Source organism: Canis lupus, chromosome 13 (assembly GCF_048164855.1).
Source record: "Canis lupus baileyi chromosome 13, mCanLup2.hap1, whole genome shotgun sequence".
NCBI classification, from domain to species: domain Eukaryota; kingdom Metazoa; phylum Chordata; class Mammalia; order Carnivora; family Canidae; genus Canis; species Canis lupus.
The window spans coordinates 26,608,613-26,622,753 of NC_132850.1; the positions used below are offsets into that span (position 1 = coordinate 26,608,613).

Here is a 14,141-nt window from a genome sequence, read left to right on the forward strand (position 1 = left end):
GTGTCTGGACCCTGCTCCCATACATGCTATGAAGGTGGAGGGAGAATGTAAACCATGGTGCTTGACAGCTCATCAGACCTGGAGAGTATTCCAGCAGTTACCCCACCATTTGGTAGGATTCTAGGGGGCTAGATGCTCTATATTCTAGTTACTATTTTTATTTTAACCTGTGGCTTTTCTTTTTCTCTGTGCCCCAGGGTGTCCAGGGAACACCTGGTATGGGCTAGGGATCCAGGGCTCACTGAGACAGTGATGCCAGCTGTGGCACCTGCACATTGCTCCTATCTGTGCTATCAAGCTGAATGGGGAACATAAACCATGGTGTTTGCCAACCTTTTTGATCTGGAAAGAGTTCCAGCAACTCCCCTGCCATTTGGGGCATTCTAGGGCTAGATCTTTTATATGCTAGTTGTTCTGTTAAACCAATACTTTTTTTTCCTTGCCCCAGGGCAAACAAATTCATGGTCTTTCAGTACTATCTTTTCTCAGCACTGCAGTTGGCAGCATCACTGGTGGGAATTCCCTTTATTACTGTGTCTCTGCCTCTTTTCTCATTCTCTATGTGTTCTCTCTATCTTTCGTTGTGTAGCTGTTCAGTCAGTCTTCATTCTTCTTCAGGAGAATTGCTGGTGTGTTGGTGCAAGAGGTGAGTTCAGGGTCTTCTGTTGCCATCTTGGAATGGCACAACTCTCTGATCCCTGTTTTAAGCACTGATCCAAGCAATCAATTATATGTTAGTTTATTCATTCTAAACCTTCACAATATATTCAGTGCACATGGGGAGCTTTAAAATATTCCAATACCCAGTATACCTGGGTATACTGGGCAATATTCCAGTATTCCAGGGAATATTCCAGACTAATTAAATCAGAATTTCTGGTGGTAGGACTGAGGTATCAATATATTTTAAGGGTGTAGGTAGGCTTGAGAACCAATGGCTTGGCTGAAGAATTTCTTTTTAGGGTAAAAATAAGGATTCCCTAGGAAGGAGGAAAGCACCCAGGAATTTTTTTTTTTTAATGTACAAAGTACATAATCTAGAGATTTCCAAAAAGGGAACTCTGCTTTGTAATAGTGGAGTGAATAAAAGTAGAACTGTGAATTCTGGCCCTCTTACTCTACTATTTGTGTAAATGTACAGAAGTTATTAAATTCTGTGTAATCTCAAGATCTTTATGAGTTAAATATATACCTTGTGGTTTGTTATCAAGACAGTGATAACAAATGTAAAGTAACTGTTAAATTAATAGTTATTAGACTATTGTTAATTATAGAGGCTTATGCCACTTAGTGGCTGCTTCAAGGCAGTTGTAACTCTTAATTGCGTACAATTGTATAATACTCTCTAATTGTGGAATTCTCTAAGGGATGAGCCACTTTTGCCTTGTCAACTACTAGAATCATAGCCCTCCAAAAAGAACCTGATACAGACTATTACTGTAAATATTGAGTGAATGAATGGAAGTATTATATAGCTTAATCTCACTGGTGCAAAACAGAATGGCACCATGTCATTTATTTCTTTTTTGTCTTTCCTATAATCTCTTTCTTTCTTACTTGATAACACTAATAACCTTCTATTATTCAGGTACTGTTATAAGAATTTTAAAGCATTAGTACTTGCAGTCCTATGAACTAGGTATTACAGTATTTTACAGGTAAGAAAGGTGAAGAACAGAAAGGTTAAGTCATTTGTCCATGTCAGACAGCTAGAAAGCTGTTGCTCTGGGATTTGAGTTTAAGAAAATAGACTTAGGACAAATTCTAATTACCACTTCAGCTGTGCAAAAGTAGCCATTGCCATTTCTATGAACCACTGGAAGTCCTTGAATCAATTATTAACCTCTTAAAGCTCCATACAAGTTTCATCCTCTAAGTTTCTTGAGAACTGGTCCTAATTCTGAGGGGAAACAAACAAAAAGACATCATTTAAAAAGATATTATATTCATTTGAAAAAATACTTTTTACTTTGTAAAATGATGTTATTTTTATTTGGTTTGGACAAAAACACATGGGCTCAATACAGCTATTATTTCTGTTAAATTCGGATACTTTATTGCTGGAAGCAATGATGAATTTAGACTTTTCCTCTTTAATATTATGTCACAGTTCATTAGAGATTTAACAATCATATTTAAGAGTCTTTACATTGGAACATTAGGTTTTATTTTAAAAAATGCTCATTACTTGTACTGCATTCACTAAATAAGAGCTCACAGAGTTTGATTTTATCCTAAAAAGCTGTGATAGAAGATATATGAAATGGTTTAGGCAATTTGATTTTCCTTAAAACTCTTTAAAAGATAAAAATCAGGTTAAGATAAAACTTCTCTGGACAACCACCAAACTCAAGAAAACACCAGATGTATTTCTAACCTTTAATATATAATGAGAAAAATATCTTCCAAGTCTGCAGTTATTTTCAGATGGATATGTTAAAAGGTTGATTGCCTTTCAAATTGTAGGTATTTTTTCCATTACTATATTTATAATAATTTTTAACTGGGTTATAAGTCTATCTCAGCTTTATTAGTTTTGGGTTGTACAAATATAAAAATAAAAAGATTATAGAATTGCCAAAATATTTTCAAGTATCTTAGCAGAACACAACTAGAATTACAGGAAATGTTGAGGACATTATTGCCATTTCCAATAATACAAATATGTTTGTCCAAGATGGATGGTACATGATTTTGGTATGAGCCACTGGCCTATGTAAGATTTGGAGGTAAAAAAATGGCCAATCTCCTTCTAATAGCAGATATTTCTCTGCTAATATTGAAACAAACATTTCCCTTGGAAACATCTGCCAGAGTAACAGGTCTATAATCAAACATTGAGGATATTAGAATGTGCCAATTTAAAAAAAAATGCTCATTTGCTGAAAAAAAAAGATTTAGAAAATAAAAGACTTTGAGGCACATTTAAATGTATAAATCTCAACTATAAATCCCAGTTAACAACATGTATCATGAAATGTGTATTGTATAACGTTATATCCAAGCAACTGCTTTTATGTGATACTTAACTTGAAATACTGAATATATCTGCTTATTGTTTCTGTTCATACACCTTGCCAAACAATATGGCTAGTTTTTTTAATATGCATAGTTTTGATTTAATCCAACAAAGAACTGAAACATTTGTCTGTGAAGAAAGTGTAAGAGAGATATTTAATACTGTGGAAAGTAGGATTTAAAATGAATAGTTCTGGGCGCCTGGGTGGCTCAGTCAGTGAAGTGTCTGCCTTTGGCTCTGATCGATCATGATCCTAGGGGCTAGGATGGATCATCAGGCTCTCTGGTCAGTGGGGAGCCTGTTCCTCCCTCTCCCTCCTCTGCCTACTGCTCCCCCTGCTTGTGCCCTCTCTCTGTGTCAAATAAAATCTTTTAAAAAATGAATAGTCCTTTTGTGTAGATATAACAAGGGGCTGTTATCTCCACAGAGGCCCAAACTAGAAATAAATATAATTTTCCAGAAAAAAAACAATTAAAAAAAAACACTGTATGTTTTCTTAGACATTGAATTAAATAATGGGTAAAACCAAAGAACTTGATCTCTTCAGTCAATGTGTTGATCTCATTCAACCTCTCAGCAAAAATCCTTAGTGACTAGGATTCATATTTACAAAGATTACCTTAATATTGATATACTTGAAAAAATTACATCTACTCTTTCTCTGTAAGTACCACAGCGCTGTGAGATATAATTTGAAACTTTATCTTTTTCACGTACACCTGCATCATCAAGTTTTTGTGGTCACCTCTATGCTGCTGCCTGGGTTCACATCCTAATCCCTCATCTCTCAACAAAGCAAAATGTGACGCAGAATCTGTGTATTTAAATACCTTTTACTCTAAGGGATACAAGTAGACTGTATTTTCCAGCCTCCTTACAGTTTTATAAGCAATGTGGACAAGGTGATTAATGAATGTCACTTCAAGGCTCAGCTTCCAAAAAGCTTCTATACACAGGACTTGACACTGCTAATCTTTATTCAATAAATGAATGGAGATACTGCATGAGGTCTGAGCAACAAGATGCAAAGAACCTGCTTCTTGAATAATCACTTCAAGTGCTTGCCAACAGGAATGTATGCATTGGAGCGAGGAATGCACTTATTATATGTTGCTACTAAGATGTTCAGATTTGTTATTACAGCAGCTAGCATTATTTACTCTTTCAGGCCCACCAGGAAAATAATTAGAAAATATCACCTCAATCTTTATCTGCAAAATATGTCATTTCAAATTCTAAAGTCTCAGAATAGAATCTTAATATTTGCTTCCAATCAGTTTTCCTTTGCAATATTCTGGTTTTTCTGTTAATGGCAACATCATTCTAGAAGCTAGTTGTCAAAAAGAAAATATGATGCAACCTCTAGTTTGGGATTTTAGTGAGATTGAAAACAGAGGCATTTCAAAATCTGACCATGGAAGAATGAATTCTTCTATAAATATTTGATATATTCAATTGTTATACTTCAGGAGATATGATTTGGCAACAAATTAAATTCTTTATCCTATTTATACTATAGTATATCACTTTAGAACTTGGAAAGCCAGCTAGCTAAGTAAGACTAGAACAAGCAACTCTATATTCTAGCGTAACATAATTTGAAATCGTTGAGATTATTGTATTAATTCATGCTCATCAGAATTCATTAGAACAGTTTATCAGTATCATCATGAAAACTATCCAGATACTTAGTTCCTGAGTTCGTGGCAATGATCACTCATATGGCTATCATTGGGCAGTAAGACATGTAAGAAAAACATCCAATCACATATGAGTCATGCTACATCTCCACATGTAGATGATGTGCCTAATTCTTTTTTTGTTCCTCTCTCTCACTCTTGAAAATAATCAAAAGAATAGCTCCAGACATGTGTATTAGAAAGAATTAGTAACAAAAAAAGTATTAGTAAGTTTCTGCCGCTGTGGCAAGGCTGGCAGCTGGACTACAGTTGTTAGAATGCCAAATCCCAGACGTGGCATGATTAAATCCAGTATCTAATCATTTCGTTACAGTAAATTCACAAAGCAGTCTGATGATAGCATGCCCTGTCTTTCTGGTGGTACACATGTTATACATTTGCTATAAAATTACTAGTGTGAATTTGTAACCAAAATGTATTATTTACAAAAGAATTGTTTCCTTTACATTTTAAAAAAACTGATCTGTATATTATAATCCTGTTAGTAAATACCCATGATATTAATTGAACTTCTTACTATTTTACCGTTACTTTTTTGCTTCCTTATATAACTGTAATTTCATTTTTCTGGGTTTTTCTTTATGCTTATAATAAAATTTTTCTAAGATTCAGTAGTCAGCCATTTAAACTTACAATCTTCAAATAACATTTAGGAGAAATATTCATTAATTTATTTTCTGGAATACAAAGTTAGAGTTGTTTAATATGTACATATTAACAAGTTTACAAAAATAGATTATGTGGTTTTAGGATATAATAGAAGAAGTATTTAGACTTACAAGTTGTTTTAATATCTTGGCCAAGAAAATATATAGAAACATTTTAAGAAAATATATCAAATCATTTTATTTGTTTCTACATACCAAATTAATGAGAAGTAGAACACATTTATCAAACTCTCTTGACAATGTGTAATACATTAAATGAATCGTTAAGATTTGGCTGTGAATATACTGTTTTTATAGTGCTCTTTCTTCTGAATAATAATGTAATTGCTATAAATATTGTTAGCCCTTTTCTACATAAGAAAAATACATCTAAAATTTGACTTCTATTTTTCCTTCCTTATTTTCTCTCATATTTAAATGTAATCAACCCTGATTAATTGGTAGAAATAATCTGTGAATTTTTGCATTTCACTGAAAGGTGATCACGGAATGGAAATTTGGGGTCCTATTTACCAAATCAGCCAGAAACACATCTGTGAACAGAGTCTGTTTTAAGCTCTCAATACACATTTTAATGGATGTTTACCCCAAATCCTGCCTTTTAGTTTTTAGGTGGACATTGCACTTTATACCTAGAAAGTTGTGTATTTGCCTCCTTAACTGGAAACACATTCCTGCTCTCACTCCTATGGATTGTGTTGTCTTCAGAACTATTCTGTCTCTTAAATCATTAATTCCTCCTGATATTTCTCTCCAGGCTTGCTTCTCTCTTCTACCCAAACATGGACTATGCAACTCTCTACTCATACTTGGATAAAAAGATTAACATGCCAAAGTTGACCTCAATGTCCCCTTCCAAGCTGACTGCTGCCACACTGATCCCCATTTCAATGAAAGGCATTATCAGGTATTCAGTTTTTCAGTCTCCAAACCTAAAAGTCATCCTTGTGTCTTTATTCTATCATACTTCACATCTATTCCATTTGTTAATTCTGTTAGTTGTACCCTTAAAAAATGTCCATAACCTAACATTCCTTTCTGCTGTCATGCTCACCCAAATTACCACATACTCTTGTTTGACCTTTACCCTACAAACACCTAAGTGGTCTTACCTTTTTCTACTCTTGCCATACAGTTAGCCTCTTCACATAGTAGCTGAGCAAATTGCGTCAATCCCCACATTGGAAAAATTTCCACTGAGTTCATACATTTGGAATAAAATCCAACCTTCTGGAATTGTCCTCAAGGTTCTACATATTTGGCCATCGTTTCTGTTTTATCTCTTACCTTTCTTTTTGCTAACTCTGCTGCAGCTACTCTGGCCTTCCTGCTGTTCTTTGAAATGTTCAAGCTTGGTCCACCCCAAGGAATTTCCATTTACATGTTCTCTCGGCTAGAATGTTATCTTAAAATTAGAGACTTCTTCCTAAATTTCATTCTTTTTTTTTTCTGTTTAAATATTCCCCTTTCTGGCTCATCTCATTTTCCAGCTCCAGTCATTACTTAACCCCTTACACAGACTTTCTTTTCTTGTAGCTCTTACCACTATCTGGAATTATACAATATTTAATTTCTATTGTCTGTCTTTTCTGTGAAGGCACTCAGAACATGTAACTCTAAAATATGCCCTTCTGACATACTATTTTGAGTCAAAGCCACTTGAGAAAATTCGGGTGCAAGATGGGCCCTCTGACCCACCTCTTTCTTCCTGAAAGCAGGAGATAATACTCCTCCCCTATATCACAAGGAAGGAGGACATTCTCACCATCAGAGATGGGGAATGAAGGCTGAGAAATCTGTACAAACCAACTGTGTGAAGTCAAGTCTTACTTCCTATTCAGTTCTCAACAATACATTGCCACTAACCCAAGTCTTTTGTCTAGTCAATTCTTCACCAATTTATTGTTTCTTTATCTAAGATATAAAAGCTTTCTGCTTGAGTCACTTCTTTAAGTATTTGTTCTCCTGTGAAGGTTCCATGTATATGTTAAAATTTACTAAAACTTGTGTGCTTTTCTCCTGTTTCTATTGTGTCAGTTTAATTCTTAGGCTCACCTGGGGACTCAGAGAGGTAGGAGAAGATTTTTCCTCCTTTACTTCTATTAGAATTTAGCTCTAACAGGTAGGGTCTCTGTCTTGTTGACTGTAGTTATGTTCATTGTCTACAAAAGCTTCAATAAATGCTGAATAAATGACAAAGACCATAAATTAAAATTCATATCTTTTAATCATTAGTTGATAATGATCCTTTTACTTATTCTGATTAAAGTACAATTTATTCTTCTACCACTGAGCCACTTAAACACCAGGAAAGCACCTATAGTACACAGCTCTAGTTTCTTCATGGTTTCTCTTTTAATTAACTGTGTTGATCTGTTTTTAGCTCACCCCTTTGCCTTATCTACTAACTAGCTTTCTTACGTGGGAGTGTTAACTTCTTTGAGCATCATCCATGGCAATAATTCTTAAACTAGCATGTATCAAAATCACCTGAGAGCTTATTAAAACAAAAATGGCAAGGCCTGAACTCTCTTCTAGTAGATCCTGGGATGTGCTTAGAAAATTTGTATTCCTAATTAGTCCTCAGGTATTGCTGATTTTGCCAATCTGGGACCACAATTTGAGAATCACATAGCTATAAGAATAGGTGATGGTCTTCTCCTTTTCTTGACATCCTTCCAGATGGACCTGGGAAAACTGGTGTGAAAGTTTTCTATAGAACAGGATAAGGAATGGAGTCTGAGGCTCTGCTACCTTGGGTATACTTGCTAGAAAAATAGGCAGCCATGAGAGGAAATGTCTTGAAGAGTTTTCTGGGCAGTATTCAAAATTAAAGTTTGACAAAATTAGGAAGAAGCGGGTATGATGAAAAAGGTAGAGAAAAGATAAAGATAGAAGAACAGGAAGGAGGAGTAAAAGGAAGTGGGAGGGGATTGAGAAAAATTGGGATCCTGACCTATGCAGAGATTCTGAAAATATAGAGAATACCTGAAATGCCTGAAAGAACTAGCTGAAACTAATTTGGAGAAGTTTGTGTTTACTATATTAAATTCAGATTTAGAATTGTACAGAGGCCTGAGAGAGGCAATAAAGAAACAAAGCAGAGATCCTCCCTCTCCTTCATATTTAGACTTTCATATGGTTGGCAAATTCCTAAAACCAAAATCTGTTATAAGGTGTCTAGGGTTGTCTTAATAAAGTATCATAGATTTGGTGCCTAAAACAACAGAAATTTGTTCTGTCACAGTTCTGTAGGCTAGAAGTACAAAATCAAGGTGTCAGCAAAGCCATACTTTCACTAAAGATTCTAGGGGAGGAACCTTTGCCTTTTCCTAGCTTTGAGTGGTGGCCTGCAGTCCTTGGTGTTTCCTGCCTGCAACAGATTGTTGTCTGTCTCTATGATCACATGGCATCCTCCTTGTGTCATCCATTTTTTTTTTCATGTTGTTTCTGCATCTTAAAATTGGTGTTTTCATGAAAGTTAAGTTTAAAAGCAAAAATATTTGGTAAAATATTTTAAATAGAAGAGGAATTGAGTCTTCCTTTCCTCTTGGTTGGGATTCCCCCAAATACCTCTCTTTGCAAATAATCATTTGTGGACCACTTGTTACTATCCTCATGTCTCACTTGTCATCTTTGTGTTCTTCACCCTTTTGTTAACCTGAAATTTGAGAGCTTCTAATTCTTTATCACAACTCTTCAGTCAAGTATAAAGTCTCAGTGAGCAAAAGTATTAAATTAGTGGATTTTTGTAGGAATGTATAAACTAATTACCTCCCAGGAATTAATAATAACCCAAAACTTATATAGATAGATAGATAACAATTTCTAGGTGTTTGTTATAAGTCTGAATGTCTTATACCTTAGGAAGCTGATTTAATTTTTTATCTTTTTGAAAAAAAATGAAATAATGCTCCCTACTCCAGCTTTACTATTGTAATTCCACTGTGTTTTCTTAATAGCTATATGGAAGGATTAGAAAATCAATTAGTTAATAAATGGAAAGAGCAAATATAATTCTACATCTGAGAGATGTTTTGGTATTCTTTAACCAGCCCTGAGTAGGTGGTTGTCTACTCCACCGCCTACCTTGTTTATCACTTTTATTTCTACCCTCCTTATGTAGTCTAATTCATATAAAATAAGGATATAATTTTTATTTTGCTAAAATATGACTTAATCTTCCAAATTCTGCATATAGATGTGTATATATGTGTGTAAAGAAAGGCATATCTGTCTATGAAAATTCCTGAGTTTAATGAAATTATTTATAATGGGCAAAAAGTCATTTTTAATATTAGACTTTTATCATTATGGCAATAAAATCAGTATAAGGTATTGTGAATGGCTCCTGGTTTCTACCAAATTTTACTGATTTTTTTTTTTTTTTTTTTTTTTTTTTTACTAAATGAAAATGCTTTAAATTTTGCTGAAGCTTTTCTAAGCAGGGCCATTTGAGTGCTACAGCATACCCCTCATATGTCAAAGCTTCTTTATAGCCATATATAGTAATAACAGGTTTATTGGAGAGTCTGAGCTTTATGGAGTACACACTTGAAAAGGATTTATTTTCTCTAATCAATGCCCCCAACTGTGCAATGTCAGTTTTCCTTCCCTGCTGGGTAGCAGATCTCTTAATGATGTCTTGGGCAGATTCCATAACATCTCTCTACTTTATTAAAAAGTCTAGTTTGTAACTGCAATCTCATATCCCCTCCACATCATAAGACAAGCCTGGTTTGGGGCCTAGGAACTTAAAAAGAAGTGTGATCTGCTCTCTCATTTCCTCACTATCACCAGGAGTCAAATGGAAGGTCATAGTATGTTTCTCTGGGGCCTATCCCTAACTTCTGTCAGAGGCTTTGATGTTTTCTAGCTGCTCTGGGAAGAGATATAGAGTAAAGGGACAAGAGTCTTTTTGTTTTATTTGGCTTGAAAGAACAATATTGTTTCTTTTCCTGTCAGCTGCCTTATTCTCCTAGACAATGCTGATAGGCCATCAAAGTCCTGGATGACACACCTCTAACTTAGAAGTCCTGTTGGGAATATCTGCACTGCAAATTTTCCTTATCTTTTATTAGATATATTCATTTAACACTTATATAACTCTTACCCTGTACTATAATATGTTCTGCATGGTTTATAAACATCCATTAATTATCCAAAAACCATTTGAAGTAGGTACTGCTACTATTTCAATAGTGAGTCTGAACCACAGTGAAACTGTGCAAATTGTGCAAGATTACATATCTGGTGATTAACTGACTTTGGATTTGAACCCAGGCAGTCTAACTCCAATACTCTTAACTAATATATTAGGCTGCCTTCATGTAGTTGTCTCTGGCTTGAGACAAATCTTATATAGAACATTGGTAATAATGGTTTGGATCCAAAAGATTTCCAGAGTAAAGATATAATTTTATAGGCTTTGGAGTCATCCATTTATATTTTTTTATTTTTGAATTATGAGAGTAGGTGAGATCTCTGAGGTGGAGGACTCAACTAGGGAAGACAATAGTATTTAACAAAAATGAAGGACACCAGGGAAGAAGATTTTAAGGGAACACAGAAATCAGAAGATTTAATGTCTACACATACAGAGACATGACACCCCCAGACAAACCAATACCAGGTGTCCATTCTAACCTCATTATCTTCCTTTATTTGAGGAAGAGGCTAAACATTTGCACGGGGAGGAGCAGGTTATGTTAGAATGTTGGAAAAAGACATCAGTTTGCATAAACCTCAGTAAAACAAAAGATGTAGAGTTAATAAAATGCACCTGCATAAAACATTGTCATTGCAGGGTGAGTCAGAGGAGACTTTCAGACTCAAGTATTTTCATCAATCATATACCTAGGAATAGTCTTAGAAATTCATTTTTCTTCACATGCTCAATGACATTTTACTGTTCTTTCTGTATTGCCATCCTGAGCAAGTAACTGTCTGTCTGGTCTAAGTCTGCATTGAACTCTGAAATCACTGGAGCCAAAGATGGAAGAGAGTTTCAAGTGGAAATGAACAGCTGCAAAATGTTCAGATATGTCCAGTAGATCAAGAATTGGGAAATTAGATTCCTCCTTAATTAGAAGGTCATTCTGGTTTTGCAAGAGAAAATTAGGGTCTTGCATTTCCCAGCTGCTTTGTATGCCATTGTTAAAATTTGACATTTCAATATTTGATTCATTTTTTGGATTTTTTCTAATGTATGATATGGCATACAGTTCCTAAATATATTTTTGTATTGATGGTTACCAAGTTTTCCCAAAATCTTGCATAGAATGGGCTTCTTTTCTCTAATTTGAGGTCCAAACATTTTCATAAAGTATTATGCATGTATGTGTTTATGTCTGTGTGTGTGTATATATATATACACACACAGTTTATATATACGTGTGTGTATATATAAATATATCTTTATATGTGATGTTTTCTTCTATTCCAGTGGTCTTGTATCCATTATGGAAGCTTTATAGCATATTTTAATAGTAACAGGCTAGTTACCCTCATTGCCCTTCCCATAAAAAATTTCCTTGCCTGTTTGTTTGTTTATTTTCCATATTGACCATTAGAATCTGTTTCATTCAAAACATTTTTTAAATTGACATCCCATTACATTATAAATTTTTTAGTCTTCTTCCTTTATGAATATTTTAAAGTTTCTCATCAAAGACCTTCGTTTTTCTCATTAAGCTTATTTGTATATTTTTCCTCTTATAAATAGGTTATTTTCTTCTATTATAATTTTATATCTTTTCTGCTGGTTGCTGTTGGTGTTGGTGAATTGAATGGCTGATTCTTTATGGATTTTGACCAACAAAATAATCCTTCTATGTGGTTTAAACTATTTTATTTGAAACCTAATCATGTATGTATATTAATATTTTATCCTGGACTCTGTTATTTTCATATACATAAATTTTTTGATCATCCTGGGTTTTACAGATATGTAATCATATCATCTAGAAATAGTAAGCCTTTTGTCCAAATTTTATGTCTTTAGTTTCTTTTTTGTATCAAACTATTTTGGCCAGTAACTTAAGTATTGTTTTAAATACTAATATGATAGAAGATACCTTTATCTTGTCTCACATTTTGCTAGGGAATATTTTTAGTGGTTCTGAGCTGAGATAAATATATTTTGTCAGGTTAAGAAAGTATCTATAAATTCTTATATGTTGAGTATATTTATAATTAATATCTATATTATGACATTTCTCCTTAGTCTTGTTGATATGATAAGTTATATTAATAGCTTATTTAATTTGAACAATCTTTATATTTGGAATAAAAATCTCTTGAAAATGATATATTACTTCTGCAAAGATCTGCCAAATTCTGTTTGCAAATATTTTATGACTGATATCTCATTGTAATTTATAAATGATTTGGATCTGTAGTAGTTTTATACGGTACTTGATAGCTTTGGGTAACTGTGTAATGCTGGCTTTGAAAAAAAATAGTATTTTCTTTTTTAATGTAAGGTCTAGGCGAGGTTACATAGCTTTGAAATGTTCTAGTAGTTAAGGACTTTGTTTTCCATGTAAAAGCACCTAGGCATACCACTTTTTTGGTGAGATTTCATTTTACCAACATTATTTCTTATGCGGGAATTGCCATGTTTAGGGTTTTATTGTAAATGTAGTTTCCATTTTTCTAAATGTTTTTTCATTTGATCCAAGTTTTATTTTTTTAAAAAGACTCAGGGCTCAATCCCAGGACCCTGAGATCATGACCTGACCCCAAGGCAGATCCTTAACGGACTGAGCCCCCTTGGTACCCCTTGATCCAAGTTTTCTTTTTTTTTTTTTTTTTTTTTTCAAGATTTTATTTATTTATTCATGAGAGACCCAGGCAGAGAGAGACGCAGGCTCCATGCAGGGAGCCTGACGTGGGACTCGATCCTGGGACTCCAGGATTACATCCTGGGCGGAGGGCAGCGCTAAACCACTAAACCACCCAGGCTGCCCCCAAGTTGTTTTTTTTTTTTAATAAAGAATTTTTTTTTAAATTTTCTTACTTCTTTTTATTCCATGTTTTAAAATTGTATGTATTCTATATTCTCTCATTCATAACTAGGTTGGCTAGTAGTTTGTTCACAATATGGTTCTTTTAAAACTAGCTTTTAGTTTTTATGTTTTCAGGTGTATAATTTCTTCTTTAATCATTAGTAATTATTCCCTATTTTTCCCCATGGCTTAATTAGTGCTTTGTTTTTTTTTTTAACATTTTCAATTGAACAATTTGTTTTAATTCCTTTTTTTATGGACATAAAATTTATAGCTTTGATTTTTTTAATACAGCTTTAGTTATATTCTATAGGTTTAAATATAGAATGTCCTTATTTAAACATCTTCTAGATTTTATAACATTTTAGTTTGATTTGCTTCTTTACTAGAAAATTGTTTAAGGAAGAATTTATTAATTTTATTTGGTAGGATATTTTGGTTTTCTAATTTTGATATTAAAAATTTCTAGTTTTCAGTTTCTTTAATCAGATGATAATATCTGGACAATATATTTTGAGATTTTGTGGGTTTTGTGGGTTTCTTGTAGTGGATTTTCTGGTCATGTTTGTTATTTTATGAGAATGTAAGGAGTATCTTTTTACATGTAGAGTTAAAGATATTTCAATGAGACCTAGCACATTTGTTGTTTCTTTCCTGTGTTTAGTTTTGATTATTATTTTCATCAGTATTATTTACCCACTGACTTTCTGTGCTAACAAAATGGATTGTTTCTTCACACTAGAGG

The 14,141-nt window shown here is 33.8% G+C and overlaps 1 long non-coding RNA gene across 1 annotated transcript in view; it reads left to right on the forward strand.

The window, feature by feature from the left end:
* The first annotated feature begins 6,148 nt into the window (after positions 1–6,148).
* Positions 6,149–14,141, forward strand: part of LOC140602176 (uncharacterized) — a 28,410-nt gene continuing 20,417 nt past the window's right edge. The window contains exon 1 of the long non-coding RNA XR_012005149.1: positions 6,149–6,294. This is a non-coding gene — a long non-coding RNA (uncharacterized lncRNA). The remainder of the gene's footprint in view (positions 6,295–14,141) is intronic.